The sequence below is a fragment of the Girardinichthys multiradiatus genome, chromosome 4 (assembly GCF_021462225.1).
Source record: "Girardinichthys multiradiatus isolate DD_20200921_A chromosome 4, DD_fGirMul_XY1, whole genome shotgun sequence".
Taxonomy (NCBI): Eukaryota; Metazoa; Chordata; class Actinopteri; order Cyprinodontiformes; family Goodeidae; genus Girardinichthys; species Girardinichthys multiradiatus.
This window is the reverse complement of record NC_061797.1, coordinates 30,270,648-30,286,080: the sequence shown is the minus strand read 5'-3', so window position 1 is coordinate 30,286,080 and position 15,433 is coordinate 30,270,648. Positions and strand designations below refer to the sequence as shown.

Genomic DNA, 15,433 nt, shown 5'->3' with positions numbered 1-15,433 from the left:
GTTGGCTTTTTGAAAGATACATTTTATAAATGCTTAAAGGTTGTTATTTTCACAAAAAGAAATAGTCCTAATCTGACAAACAATCTTCACTCGAGCACATATTCTTATGAATATGACTGTATTGTTTTCATTAGCTGAAAGCAGAAAATCATCATAATTAACAGGGTTAAGGGTTGAAAACACCAATCTGTGTGTAAAAATGTAACTTAGTAACTGAATTACTGAAATAAATGAACTTTTCAATAATATTCAGATTTATTGAATGGGTCTGTAGTAATATGCCACACACGGTTGATTTTACTGATTATGTATCATTTGGCTTCAGGATCTATTTATTTAGACAACTAGACAGTGTGAGTGCTACATGCTGTATCATGTTAAAAATGTGCCATAATATGAGTAAAGAAAATAACAGGACCACCAGCAGCTTCCCCTTTGATGAATTTGTTTCTGACAGTGTTTGTATTTGCCGTGGATCCCACCAAGGAAACAAAGAGAAGTCATCAGAAGGTCTTCAAGTGGTTCTTGAATTTGGCAAAGAGCAAGACTCCGAAGCTAAATTTAAATGGAACAGTCTGCTTTCGCACGTAAAACGTATGAAAACAAAATACTACATTTCATTTTGTCGTTTAGTTAGATTTTTCTTTGTTCCCCATCCGAGTTGGTTTAATATTGTGTAGAATATAGGTAAAGACATCACCAAATATAAGTTTTATTAGTCATAGTTTATTATAAATGCATTCAAAACATTTAATCATTTTAGCCATGTCATTACTGCATTAAAAGAAAAGTATCATTAAAGACAAGGTCTGCAATGTAAAAACAGAAGTTAAGAAATTTCATTACAAAAATGTGTTAAATAAGAATGATAACAGAACAAAACACCCTTAAGACATCAAATAAATACTTTTAGCAACACATATACATTGCCTTACCTTTGTAGTGCATAATTGTAATTTGGAAGAAAAATTATACATGTTTTTATTTACAACTAAAACTCTGAAAACACTGGTGTGAACTGGTTGTCAGCTTCTCTCACTTAACACTTTCTAGAAACAGCTTTTGCTAACGGTACCACTGTTTCACAGCATGGAGTATATCTCCTGTAGCTTTGGTTCTCCGAAGACAGATTTTGTTCTATTCTCGTTTGCAAAATATTTCAAGCTCAGCCAAATTGGATCGAGAGCAGCTGTGATTGTTGATTGAAATGTCTTGCCAACAATTCTCTATGAAAGTTTGTTCTAGGCCAATCTAACACATGAAAATAATTTGATTGAAACTGGTCCTCTTGCTGTGTCTTTAGACTTATTGTCCGATTAGAAGGTAAACTTCCACACCAGTCTCAAGTCTATTTTAGCCTCCAACAGGATTTCTCCTAAGATTCTCCTGTATTTACCTCCATTCATCTAACCAGCCTACCAGTCCTACTGAAGAAAAGAGTACCCACAGCATGATACTGCCACCAGCATATTTCATGGTGGGTATAAAGTGTTCTGGGTGTTACTTTTCCTCCACACGTAGCCCTTTGCATGTAGGCCGAAACATTTAGTTTCATTAACTTCTGGACATGGGAGTCTTGGCTGCTTCTCTGTTTAACTGCTGTGTTCTTTGGCCTTCGTGATGCCGTTTGTTCACTAATGTTCTTTAGAAACCTCTGAGGCTTTCACAGACCAGGAGGATTCATTCTGAGATTCAGTTACATACAGATAGACAACACGTAATTATGTATTTTTTGATGTGCACTGGATTTTATTTAAGGACCAAAAAGGTAAAAGGGGCTAAAAAGAAATGCCACAATTTCATTTTTTTTATTTGTGAAAAACCTTTTTACAACATGTATTATTTTCCTGTTTTGTGTTGGTCTGTCACAAAAGATTAAAAGAAAACATATTGAGATTTATGGATGTTACGTTTAGCAGGTAATATAACTTTGCAAGGTGCTGTGTATAGACTTAAAATGATTTTTTATCTGTTTTACTTCCTGGGTGAAAAATCAACAATGTGTATCCACATAAGACACAAGTTTGTTCACTAGTTTTTCTTAAAGAGAAGTTTCTGCACTTATTGCTGATTTACCCTGAAGTGGTTTCAGCAGGAAGTGGAAACAATCTCCAAGCAGAACACATTTTTCACTTATAGAAATTGGTTGTCATTTGCACAAATAAGCTGTTTATTTCATGTTCTATCTATACTGCTTTTGACTTCATTAAGTCATGTTTTTATTTGAGCGATTCATCGGTTGAGTTGAAAGGAGAGAGAGCAGGACTGAGTTGCTCTGTCCAACACTAAACATCTGCCACCTGACTGATTACTGATTCAAACTGCCCACGGCGAAGGTTCAAACTGTGGCTTTTAAAAGAGCTGTTTTAGCCTAATACATGGCCCATTACCAAATGGCCATTCATCACATGAACCCTATGTCTAAAGCTGCCAGTGTGTCAGAAAGTACAGTGCCACGGTGCTCTCTGTCTTTGTTCAGGACACACTTAACAGCGCGTCCACTTTGCCATGACTGTGTTTACCTCAGGGATACACAAATGCAGCCTGCCGCTGGCTCTATTAACGAAGCAAGAGTGGATCTCTGCTGATGTACAGACATGGACTCATTAACCATCCTGTGTTTTTCTGTTTCTACATAAACATTCCTCTCGTAGTACCTAGCTGCACTCCGTACTAAATGCTCCAGACAGTGCAAAACTGCAACAATCTGCACATCTATATTTAAAGAAAAGAAAATGAGAAAACTAAACCTGTTCAGCAAACCTTTAATTAGCACAACGTTGGAATTAAGGAGCTTCAGACCTGACTGCGGTGAGCCTGATTTTTTAATAATATGGTGATAAACACAACAATCAATCAAGGTTTCTGACAGCACTTACAATTCAGGAGAGATTGGCCAAAATAAAGGCGGTTTCACTCTCTCATTGTGGCTGTGTGTATACTGGTGTTTAAAAGGACACCAGCTGCAGTCTTCAGTGAAGCTACTCGCACCAAAGTGGTGATGGAGAGAATAAAAAGCATCACTTTGATTTTAAAGGATACAGCAGCACTAACTGCAGCCGTGTCTGGAAAACAACGGCTGTGCATTTTGTACTTTAATGTCAGTCAGCCTTCAGGACAACAATAACGCTTAATGTTTGAAAAAAGCAGAGGAAGCCACAGAAAACACCCCTCACAGGACAGGGGGTGTGCAGCCCTTTAAAGGAACAGCATTATAAGAGTCAACTTTGGTTAACAGAGAAATTATACATACATAATAACATTCACATTATATTATTCTATAATATATTTAATGAAAGCATACAGACAACTGAAAGTAAACTGATGTCCTGGTGTTTAATAGGCCAGCTAAGGATGCTGAACATGTAAAGTCAAAACTGTTAACTTGGTTTGTGACAAATATTTTCACACTTCATCGATCAAAACCTAAAACTTCAGTTTTATTTAGAGAAATGATGACAGTAATTATGGATGTCATCAGAAGTCTTACTGACATGCAGACCCAAAATTGAGAAAATATAGATTTTCAAGAAGGCACGGCTCAGCGCTGTTTATTGGCTTTTTATTTTTAAAGTTCTAATGTATTTTCAATATCATTAAAATCCCAATTATAAGAGAGAAATACACAAACTACTGTATATTTATGGAAGGCAAGAGTCAATCATAAAAAAATCTGTATTAATTGTGCAAGCAATTTAACAGGCCCAAATCACTCCTACATGTGGAATGTAGATGTTTGTGACTGCAGTTTTTCCACTGTTTGGGAATTTAACTAAGCAAACTCAACGTGGATGAAAAGATCATGCAAAACCGTACACAACATGAAGCTTCAATCGGCCACTGGAGAACAGCACTGAAAGGGTTAAGTTGGTACATAAAACACATGGATGGATGTACAGTGCCTTGCAAAAGTATCTGGACCCATTGAACCCTTTCACAATTTGACAAACTGCACAAGCAATGTATTTTATTAGGATTTTATCATTTTTTTAACAACACAAAGTGGCACATAGTTGCAAATTGGAGCTAAGATGATGCATGCTTTCAAATCTTTTTACAAATTAAAAATCTTAAAATTGTGGCAGGCAGTGTGTGTGCCCCCCATTAGTCCGATACCCCTAAATAAAATCCAGTGTATCTATTTAATCCAATGTTAAAGTCCGCATGTGTGCAATTTATTTTCAGTATAAATACAACTGTTTTGTGAAGGCCTCGGACGTCTGTTAGAGGACACTAGAGCACACACAGCATCATAAAATCCAAAGATGGAGACATTTGAACCAGAGTTTGGATATAAAAAATATCCCAAGTTTTCAATATCTCAAGAGCACTGTTCAGTCCATATTTTTAGATTGTAATAAGAATTGCTACAAACCTATCAGGACATGGTCAGCCACCTGAACTAATATGGATGGCAAGAAAATTAATCAGAGCAGCAGCCAAGAGTTCTATGGTAACTTTGGAGGTGCTGCAGAGATCCACAGCTCAAGTATGGGAATCTGTTGACAGGACAACTATTCGTCGTGCACTCCACAGATCTGGCCTTTACAGTACCATAGAGTAGCAAGAAGGAAGCTATTGCTGAAAAAAAACCCACTAGGGCTCCATTTTGCAGTTTTCCATAAGCTGAATAGGGTCCACATCTGAACAATGAGCTCTGGTCAGGTTAGGCTAATAAAAACAGTAAAGTTTTTGGGCCAACATCCAAATTATTTGTGGAGGGAAGCTAACACTGCACATCATCCTGAACACATATTTGTCACTGTGAAACACAGTGGCAAAAGTATGATGTTTTCCTTGGTACTTTGCTTTTCTTCACAATGGAAATTTTGCAGCGTTGATGGGAAAACAGATGGAGCTGAACACAGAACAACACTGTAAGAAAACCTATTAGAAGCCGCCAAAGACTTCACTGGGATGGAGGTTTGCTTTCCAGCAGGACAATCATGACCCCAAACAAACAGCCAGAGCTACAATATAAGGGTTTAGATTAAAGCATATTCATTATCTGTTAGCTTGGCCAAGTCAAAGTCCAGACTTGAATACAACAGAGAATTTGTGGCATAGCTTTAAAAATTGATGGTCACAAAGGCTCTCCATGCAATCTGACTATGCTTGAGCTATTTTGCAAAAATAATGGGCAAAGATTTCAAGGTTTTGCAGTTGTAATTGCAGCAAAACAATTGCAGCAGTTATACAAAGTATTACGTCATAGGGGCTGAATACGAATGCACTCAACTCTTTTATGATTTTTATTTTTTTTAAACATTTTAAAACAATGTATTATTTTCCTTTCACATTAAAACGATTGTGCTCCTTTTTTGGCCTGTCACAAAACCTCCTGATAAATTACACTGAAGCTTGTGGTTATAAATTAACTAAATATGAAGAATTTAAAGGTTTTAATCAGTTTTGCCAAAAAACAAAAAGAGATAGTAAATGTTTATATGGACATTTTAACTGGTACCAGATTCAGAAATAAATATGTTATCATAAACATCTATCTAATAAAATGCAGTAACTAATATGCAGATCACATCCAAGTTAATCTGAAATGAGTATATTTGAAGCGGGGAAGCAGACACACCTACCCCTGCAGCGATTACATGCTTTGCCGCTTGCAGTTGTTTTCCTTGACTACAGTCCTCAGCTTATTCTGCTGCTTTCTGCTGGTGGATCATTTGCTCAGCAGAGGTGATGTGAAATAAATAACAGCTCTGAGGGGTAAATCACAGCAGCTCCTCTCTCTCACCTCTCCACTTTTAGCAGACCGTGGCTGATTTCCTTCCTTGCGTGACTCCAGAGTGTAAACACACGGCCAGAGTGACTCATCACTATTTCTCACTTCCATGGCCTGATATAAACACGTGAAAGGGTCAGGGGTCATTTTGGGGTGGCGTGTGGGTGGCTCTAGAGGGGTGGGTGGGGGTGCAGCACTTCTCCCCATGAGACATCTACCATTCTCTGAAGAATTCACAGCTTCCTGTGGCCAAACCCGCATGTCTGCCCACTCGAGCCTGGAGGAAGGAGAAAGAAAAACAGTTAGAAACAGACAGGGAGAAAGACAGGCGATTTGGGTGATAGATTACCTTCTGTATCATACTGCTCTTCACTTAAATGGAAAGAATGCAGCAGAGATGAGCCTGTGTCTCTTCCTTTACTGACAGGGACAAGAAAAAGAGTGATAGCTGGAGGAAAGATGGTGCGGATAAGGTTGGAACTGGCTGTGTGGCGTAAATGAACTTCACTCTGTTTCATCTACTGAGAAACTGATTAATAAGTCATGAAAAGATTGTTTACATGAGTTTGCCAACTTGTTCTGTGGACCAATTGGCACTTAGAGAGCAGTGATCAGCACTTTGGCCTCTTTAACCCGACATTATTGCAGGGTAGTTATGGTGGAAGGGAGGGATAGCCACTTCCTTTCAGGCCCCCAGTCTGAAGACAGGCCAAACGGAGTCCGGCATCAATCACTTTGCGCTCTGCAGCTTTCTCAGTGCCATTGTTATAGAGCAGACCAACGGAAAGAGGCCGGTAGCAGGTGAAAATAAGAAAGCCCTTTGACAATTATAGGGTAAGATTTCTCTCCCAGCATCGTTAACGTTTACACAAGCCAGAGGGAGCAGAGCCTGTCCACTAACGCGCATGCAAATATTTAGTCAACAACATTCTCCTACTGGCACTGACACATGAACACATGCGGCTACAGGGAGACATTACAGGCGCGCAAAACCAGCCGCTGACATACAAATGCATGTGTGCACAGAAAAGTAGACAGATTTGTTCTAATTTCTGCTAATGGCACCATTACAATAAGAAAAAAGTGATGTGTTAAACCACAAATAAAAGTTATAGAATCGCTGTGCTAATACGACTCAAGTTTAGTTCATTGCTGTTTATTGTGAAGCATCATTTGCAAAGAATCCACAGGTTTAGCTCATCATAAACAGATATAGTTTTTATTTTGCAAGTGACCTTGCACAAGTTTACTAGAATATAGTATATATGTTCATACATATATATATATATATATATATTTTTTTTTTTAAATATATATATATATATATATATATATATATATATATTTATTTTTATATATATATATATATATATATATATATATATATATATATATATATATATATAAAACATGTCATTTTTTTCATTTGGTTACTTTAACACCTTGGTTACCACTGGCGCACAAAGAGTCTCATGGGACATACTGGAAGGAATATATTCGTGGAGAAGTTTAATGCTCTGAAACAACATTTCAAACACTGAACATCTCACGGACCATTTTTGATCATACTAAAAAACAAGAAAGTATTGCACAGCTGCAAAGCATGGTCGGCCAACAACTGGTTATGCCACCCTTAGCAGAAACAGCTGCCATCCAGCTCACTGCCCACCACATCCCGCCACATCTCCCTTCCAGTTGCAGTCCTCTCTGCTCCTCTCCTTGGTCGGGATCACTGCATAAACCTGGCAGGGTCTCTGTCACATGATGCCATACGTGTGATGCTTCGCTGGGACCCCCCTCTGCTCAAGAAATGCTCTCGGCCTTTTGCCCACCCTGGTGTTCCACTGTGGAGAGTCGGGCATGATACGATTGAATCTAGTTACAATCCCAGAGCATTCCTGGCTTATTCCAACCATTGCTATGAGTTCCCATAGACAACGAGGATATGTCCCAGTTTCAAACCGGCAGGGGCGCTGAATATCAAGTTGTAAACTACCAGAGCTGTTTATGCCAGAACAGAGGAGTTTGAGCTCCACAATAGGCAATTATGCCCACTCATCCCCCCCATCTCTCTGACATTCAATTTGTGGTTTCTATGTAGGTGGATTTGGTTGTGCACAGATTAAAAATAGTCAGCTCATTCCAGACAAAAACTGTGAGGGACAAAGAACACACATTGCACAAATGATATCTCTCATTGTGGTGTGCTGTTTGGGAATTCTTAATTGCTTTTTCCTAAGCAGTGTGCTACAGGAAAATCCCCCTTCAGAAGAGAGTAGAAAAGGGTTGGTGGGCTGCGCGTAAACATCATAGATGTTATGTAAACATGTACATATAAACCCATGTTGCCCCATGTGCACCCATCAAACTACCATCAAGGCAGTATCAAAGGAGCTAACCTGCAGCAGAGCCAGTTGCGGCCTGTGACTGCCCTCCCTGTCTCTTTTGTGTTCTTGACTGTGGTTGCTGCTTCAGCTCTCATTATTGATGTCTCTCCCTACGTTAGACAGGCTATGATGGACCAGCTCTGGGAGGTGTGCGCGGGCCGGCAGGGTGGGGCCCCTAAACAGGCTCCCACTCACTGTGAGGCCGAGGCGTCACAGAGAGGCCAAGACAGGAGAAAGAGCATTAAAACTAAAAACCTACCAGAACGTTGTTTGTTTTGTCTTGTAAAAAATATGTCTTTCTATTATTATTTTTATCCTATGTATACCAGTAGGGCAGAATACGTTTCATTTTACTCAAATTACATGAAGAAAATCAACAATGCTCTGCAACTAAGTTTGATACATCAATGTTTTTCCATTACGTTGTGTCTTCCAAAAAAACTAAAAATGTGGAACCTAAAACCCGAAAATCGTAGCTGTTTAAATGTCCAACTTTACATGAGATTAAAACTTTAAAGACCATTTTTACCGTTTCAAACTAAAGCAACCAATCATTTGCGTTCACAGACCTCATCAATTAGACAGATCTGAAGACCACACACAAACAGCAAGCAAAAAGCCACCTACAAATTTAGTCAAAATGATCTCAGGAACCTTAGAGTTGATCTTGAGAGATCACAATAATAAAAGGGTAAATACTTTTCCTAAAATAGTCAGATATTTTTTTGAAATATTCTATAGTTTATATAAACCAAAACTGAAGCTGAAAAAAATATATTAATTTCACTTAAAACTCATTAAATCAAAAAACATAGATCCAAGAACAAGATATCCTTCTTACATATAAAGATATAGAATAAAAACCCCAATTCTGAACTAACATGTTTCTAAAATGTTTGTTATTATGTCTATTATTATTTTCTTTTTGTACAGCTGGTTGTTTCTCTTTTTGACCTGATAAGCATAAGTTGAGTTTTCATTGCTTATACTTTCAGATATAAGCAATTAAACATTATGAAACATTTTCTGTGCAAGTGTTAACCACATCTGGACAGTTGGGAGTTTGTAAAAACTCTGGACCTGCCAAATCCTCCCCTCTGGGGCCTGTATGTTCATTTATGTGGTACAGCTTATAGAAAAGACTTTCTCCTAAATGACACTCGTCTATAAGTTATTATAATTTTTCATTAATAATTGTACACAAACAAGTGATTACATAAATAGGATACTAAATATTTATTTGTGGCACACTAGGGAGTGTTTGTGAATTATTGTTGATCATGAGGCTTGATACTCATACTACCATTTGTGAAAATTACCCAAAAATTAGGTTGAAATAATAAACTTTTTAATAATATATATATATATATATAGAGAGAGAGAGAGATGGAACATTATACTTTATCATGTCCGGTTTGATTTCCCCAACGGCTCTGAAATTAGACCACTTTATTTACAACTTTAATGCGTAAATGTGACTTTATTTAGGTCAAATTTCTTCATAGTACAATTCTCTATGAGTATTGGCTGCCTAATTGGAACTGCTGTATCTGCTAATTGCAGCTGTGAAGGTGTGCAGCAGAGGAAGGTTCAGGCCAGAGAAATTAACTACTGCCAACCGTTTAACCAACCATTTAAATTAAGAATGATTATTCCTAATTTAATTTTGTATTATTTAATTATATCTTTATTGGATTATTTTAGTTTGCGTTTCTATTTTGTTTTATTGTTGTTATTAATAAAGGTTTATAAATATTGTTTTATTTATTTATTTATTTTATTCATTTCTTCCATCTTTTTCCTGTTTTTTAGTCTCTCATTATCATTAACAGTTGCGTTTTCTGAGTCCCTTAAACTTCTGGTCTTCTCTGTGCTCATTTCTGTATATTATATGTTTTCCCTCCACATGTTTAGCTTGTTTAGCTCACTATTTCTTTCTTTTTCTTAATGTTCTTTGCCTTTCATTACCCCCTGAATTTTGTCCTGTGTTGCTCTCATTATGAATGAAAAGTGGTTTACGAATAAAGACCCTTCAAAATGACTAATAAATGCATGGGTATTTAATTCTACCTTATATTATTTTACAAATTGCAAACTGTTGTTATCGTGATGCTGTCCGTTAGGTAAATGTGTCCGGGTCAACCTGTTACCATTTTGAAATATATTACATATATTTATATACTACGCGATATAATGTGGAGTCAGATCGATCTGAGGTTTTTTTTTAACGTATTTTATATGAATTAAAAACACCAAGTCCAACAGAGACAGTGACCAATGTGACCTAAAAGATCATGCAAGCTTTTACATTTTTGAGACTTTTGGTTTAAATTATGACCCCCAGTTTCCACATCCTTCTTATTTAGTCAATTTGTCATCTGAAAATTAACATCAGTCAAACACTGCATAAGAAAAAGGTTTATGCGTTGCCACATCCAACGAAGCACAATGCAAATATCTGTTTTGAACGCAAAAACTCATTGAGCGCAGTTATCCTGCGGCTGATTGCTGAGAACGGCGGCAGCCATCAGACCTTCTTCGAATGCGCACAATCAGCGCTCTGCGCGCAGCCCCGTCCCTTCCCGATCACATAAACAGCACTTCAACGAAAATATACACGGCCACCTACTGCGCGCAGGGAAAGTGATGAAGGGGGAACCCGCGTCGACAACACTGTTTCAATTAAAGTGACAATGTGCTGCAGGCGACACTCAGACTGCAAAATGACAGAAAACAAAAATTATTTATATCGTAATTATTACATAAAAACATGTAGTTCGGTGGAATATTTCAGCTATTATGAATTAATATGTGACATTAAGAGTCAGCTGGCTTTGTTATGGTAAACACACTCCTTTCTTTAAAAAAATTGTGAGTTCTGCGCTCAACAACCCACCAGCAAGTTCTGTCTGCGTTCTCCATCATATTCTCCATCTTTATCTTATTGTCCTGCCAAACTTTAAGCGGAATTTACAGAAATGAAATACAAAACAGCAAATGCAGAAAACTTTAAATCATTTGCAGGCCCTCTTATGGTGACTCTATAAAATATTGGATATTGGTTAATTAGTTTTATCCTTTTGAGTCTTTTAAGTGCATCCACTATCCGCCGTATATATATGTGTGTATATCCTTTTTTCATATACAAATAGGATGCATCACTTTTTAAATCCAGACTTTAGGGTGATTGGTTGAGAAAAACCTCTTTTTGGTGACCTCAGAAAAAAGCTTTCTCTCAAAACTTGACTCAAGTTCAGTTCCGATGGACTCAGGCCCAGTTGATTGATTTTGCTGGAGCGCTGTCCTCCAAACAAAGTCTGTGCGGCCCCTCGGTGACCCTCTGCCGCCCTCTTTCACCACCCAGGAGACAAACTGTTGAAACTATTTCTCAGACATGATGCTCAGTGGATGAAAAATTCAATTTGCTTAACACTTAAAATACGCAGGCAGAGTAAGTTGAGCCAGTGTTGCTGTTGGTCTAAATGCGCCTTGCTGACCACTGCTACTATCGCATCTGTAATTCATCGGCTGCTGTATTTTCTACGGTTTTCTTTCTCAGAAAAGGATGGCCAGGTAGGTTCATATGATCCTTTATGTTTCCATATGTCACAAAAGTCACCAACAGGGTCGCCTCCAGCAGGTTTTGTAAGGGGTACCCAGATGGGTTCCACTGATAATAGAGGTGGCACACCAATAACCTTATAAAATAGCTTCTGTTTTTTTTTTTTAGTTGGGTTGCTGTTGCTGATCTTGAACTTTAGAGGGAAAGTTTGTGTCTATATATTTTTAAGAATCATGCGGCCTAAGGTTTTTTTTTTTTTTTTTAATAACCTGATAAGCTGTAAATTCACGTTTTCAAAGTACGTAGATCCCAACGAATCGGATTACATTAGTTGGAAAATGCAATTAACTCCCCGCAAAATGTAGTGGGCTTGATTTAAAAAATACCCTAAGTCTCCAAATTTTTAAATAAATAGATGTAGCCTCTTCTCAAGATTTTTCCTTTCTTCTCTTAAAATGATGCATTAAAAGTATAATGCTTGGAGCGTACAGTGGTGGGAAGAACTGATGGACGTGCGTATGGTTTTGTTCTGGACAGATTTTTTGATAAAAAAAAAAAGTTAAAGACTGAATTAATGGTAATGGATGTGACAGTAAAGTTCCAATTATAAGGTTTTTTTTGGGTTTTTGTTTTTGTCGGCCTCTAGGCTGTGTTTAATGATTCAGAGCACTGGGATGCACTCGCTAGTGTACCTGAACTGAAGTGACTGAGCATTCCTGAGGGTGCAGCGCTGTCAAATATTTCATGCTGGGACGTCATGGAAAAGTGCAGGACTTCGTCTGTGACGGAGCAACAGGGAAGCGATGACCTCGGCTCTCAAGCCTCCTCGTGCAGTGATGAACATACTGATCTGTTCATCCAATATCTCATGGGATTTTTTCTTTTTGAAGAATATGGCTCCAACTGTTAAACTGGTTGGTTGGAGGCATTCTGTCATTAATGAAACATACAAAGTAAGCAGCGTTCAGTGGAAGGCAGCAGAGGGCAACGAATCATCAGCCAGCACTGGTGATGAACATTTTTATTTTACAGAAACCGACGTCGTCACGTACATGGACGTTGCGGGTGCTAAGGGCCACTGCTGGTCTGGGAGCCCAAAGTAAACTTTTCTATGACTTGATGAACTAGTTTGCTTTCTGTTCTTGTGCTGTTGTGAAAAATAAAGTACATGCTTCAAGCCAGTTGCATTTGTTTTTATTATTACACTTTCTAATATGGATTAAACATTTTACAAAGCTGTTGCACTGGCTGAAACTTAAACAGAATCTAAACAAATGAACCTTTCCAGTGATATTCTAAAATCGGAATTATTTCTAGCTTAATTTAATAATAATAATATCTCTAATATCTCTAATTGGACTTCAAGTCAGAGAGATTTTATTTTCTGTGTGCATAACATAGTCATGTCATGTCACCTCCTGCCTAACACCCCAAATATCTGCAGTCGTCATGTTTAGATTAATTGTTTTTATTAATCTTTTAAAAAACATGTTATTATGTATTTCTTCTCAATTAAATAACATGTTGCAGATTCGGCTTTAAGTAACTTATAACATATTGTTTTGTCTTTACCCTAGATTTAGAAATTATGAGAAAAAACAATTGAATATATATTATCTGACAAACATATTGCTTGATTTTACTATTTAATAACAGAACAATGAGAAAGTAACGGGCTACACTGTCTGTGTTACAGAAAGATGTATAGATTGAAATGACTGAACCTGAACACAACATTTGCTGAAAATGAGCACTTTATGCCAGTAACATCCATTTATCAAATAATGTGAAGTGGTTGATGCAATGAATAAGCCAAAAACAATAGGAGTTTAGGTCAATTTAATTCATTCATGCTCTCTAGTTGACTGTAAAACAAGCTGTGCAATGGAAAATTCAAAAATGATCAAGTACAATACAAGAACGGTGCTTTGGTGGCTTGAGGTCTGAACCCCAGGGGCCCCAATATAAAAACCTAAATTAGGGCCTCATACAATCTTGGGCCGGCTCTGGAAACATGCCTTCAATGCATGAGAAAAAAAAAAAAAGTCAAAATATGCCCTCTTCTTTTTGAGTAATATGACATGAGGCGACTGAGCGTGAGAGAGGGGAAAAGCCTTAATGGAATGAAGTCATCGGCGGTAATTAAATGCAGTGGGCAGAGGGGAGCACGGGAGCGCGCCTGCCTGCCCCTGGTGCGCGCTGGGTGGTCTGCTACACTGATACATATGCGGCTCTCAGTGCAAGCGAGCGGAGTCATCAGTGCATTTAACTCTAACCTTGAATCTTCTTTACGACTGAAAAATGGCCATACGTGATTATTAATATATATATTTTTTCTATTTCTGTGGCGATAAACCTATGTGTGAAGCAGCCATACACATTCTGATCAACTGAGAGATCAGTTAATTGTGTGAAACATAATGCAAATCTGTTCCCTGCAGAGCACTAAAGAAAAGCTTTACGCGCAAGAAGAAGCGCTAACCAGGTATTCTCTGGTTTGGTGAGGAGGCCAGATTTTCACATCTTCATTCACGCTTCATATAGGTACTCCAAGTGTGATTTTCACTCAGACTGAGACCCACCAGAAATAAAAAACACAAAAACAAACAAATGGAAAGGTTGACGGAACCTACGGTTTTCCAAGAAACTGAAGGCTGCAGCCAACCGAGATTTCCTGGGAACAATAAGCAGCTGTTTTAGGTTATGTCGGCTAATGTCGCTCCCCGCTGGAATAAAACAGGCGAATGCCACAGTTCAATGTAAAAAAAAAAAAAAAAAAAGCTAACACACTCGTACGTGTGCAGCGTCCCCTGATTGATTTGCAACCCAGTCACAGTTTATAGTTTCATTCAATTCCTTGTTCTAATATCATTTTATCTCCCATTAAACAAACGTAGAGAACCAAATTCCTCCCCCCCCCCCCCCCCTACTGTGGCACATCTTCACAGCGACCGACGATCATCTGTTAAATCCTTACCTCGGATCCCGGATCATTCCGTGGTTCTCCTCCTGCAGGAGTCGGTCTCAAGTCCCCCGTCCGAGTTTGTGCGCTCCCATCTCGGCTGAGTCTCCACCTCACTCCTCCCGCGTCCCTGCGTAAATATTATGACTGCATTGCACAAACAATATACATTTGTAAAAGAAGAGCGGGGGGGGAAAAGTCCAACATGTAGCCTTCGGGAGGACTATGCAGACTTACTGGCCATATCGCATCAGTTTGTGTAGTATTAGCTGAACTAACGAGGCTTTTGCTTGGTTTTTTTATTTAAAGAAGGCCAGGGAAAATGTTTACATTTTGCTGTATAAACATCCTGCCCATGTTCCTGACTATCTTTTACAGAAATCAGGAGGCAGGTTTTGAATGTGATGGGCATGTTGTCCAACAGATGTTTTTATACTTTTAATGTTTTTTACCATATTAAATTTGAGACATGACCTTGCAGCAGCGTCAGTCAGACACGCAGCCTGAAAATGAGACGTATTGAGTGGATTGCGTGTTTACGAATGAAAACCTGCATTTTTAATCAAAAGTATTCATGCCGAAAAGCAAAATCATAACCTAAAATGAGAAAACCTTTTTTAATTCTGCAGCTGAAGAAATGGCATTGTTTTTTGTTATAGTGTTATGGTCCTGCTGTGTGATATAATTTTGCTCTAGATAACATATAAAACGCAAATGTGTGAGATATAAAAGCATTTTGCAGAAAAGTGAGCGCATGCACGCAGAAGTGCATGCTTGCAGCC

The 15,433-nt window shown here is 38.1% G+C and overlaps 1 long non-coding RNA gene across 2 annotated transcripts; it reads right to left on the bottom strand.

Annotated features, from left to right (window-relative positions):
• Positions 1-706: 706 nt before the first annotated feature.
• LOC124866558 lies at positions 707-14,903 on the bottom strand. Of its 2 annotated transcripts, XR_007037854.1 has the most exons (3): positions 14,667-14,903; positions 6,090-6,160; positions 707-6,017 (listed from the first exon to the last, which is right to left on the bottom strand). It is a non-coding gene; the product is annotated as an uncharacterized LOC124866558 (long non-coding RNA). The 2 variants fall into 2 exon arrangements; XR_007037855.1 differs by lacking the exon at positions 6,090-6,160.
• Between the last annotated feature and the right edge of the window lie 530 nt (positions 14,904-15,433).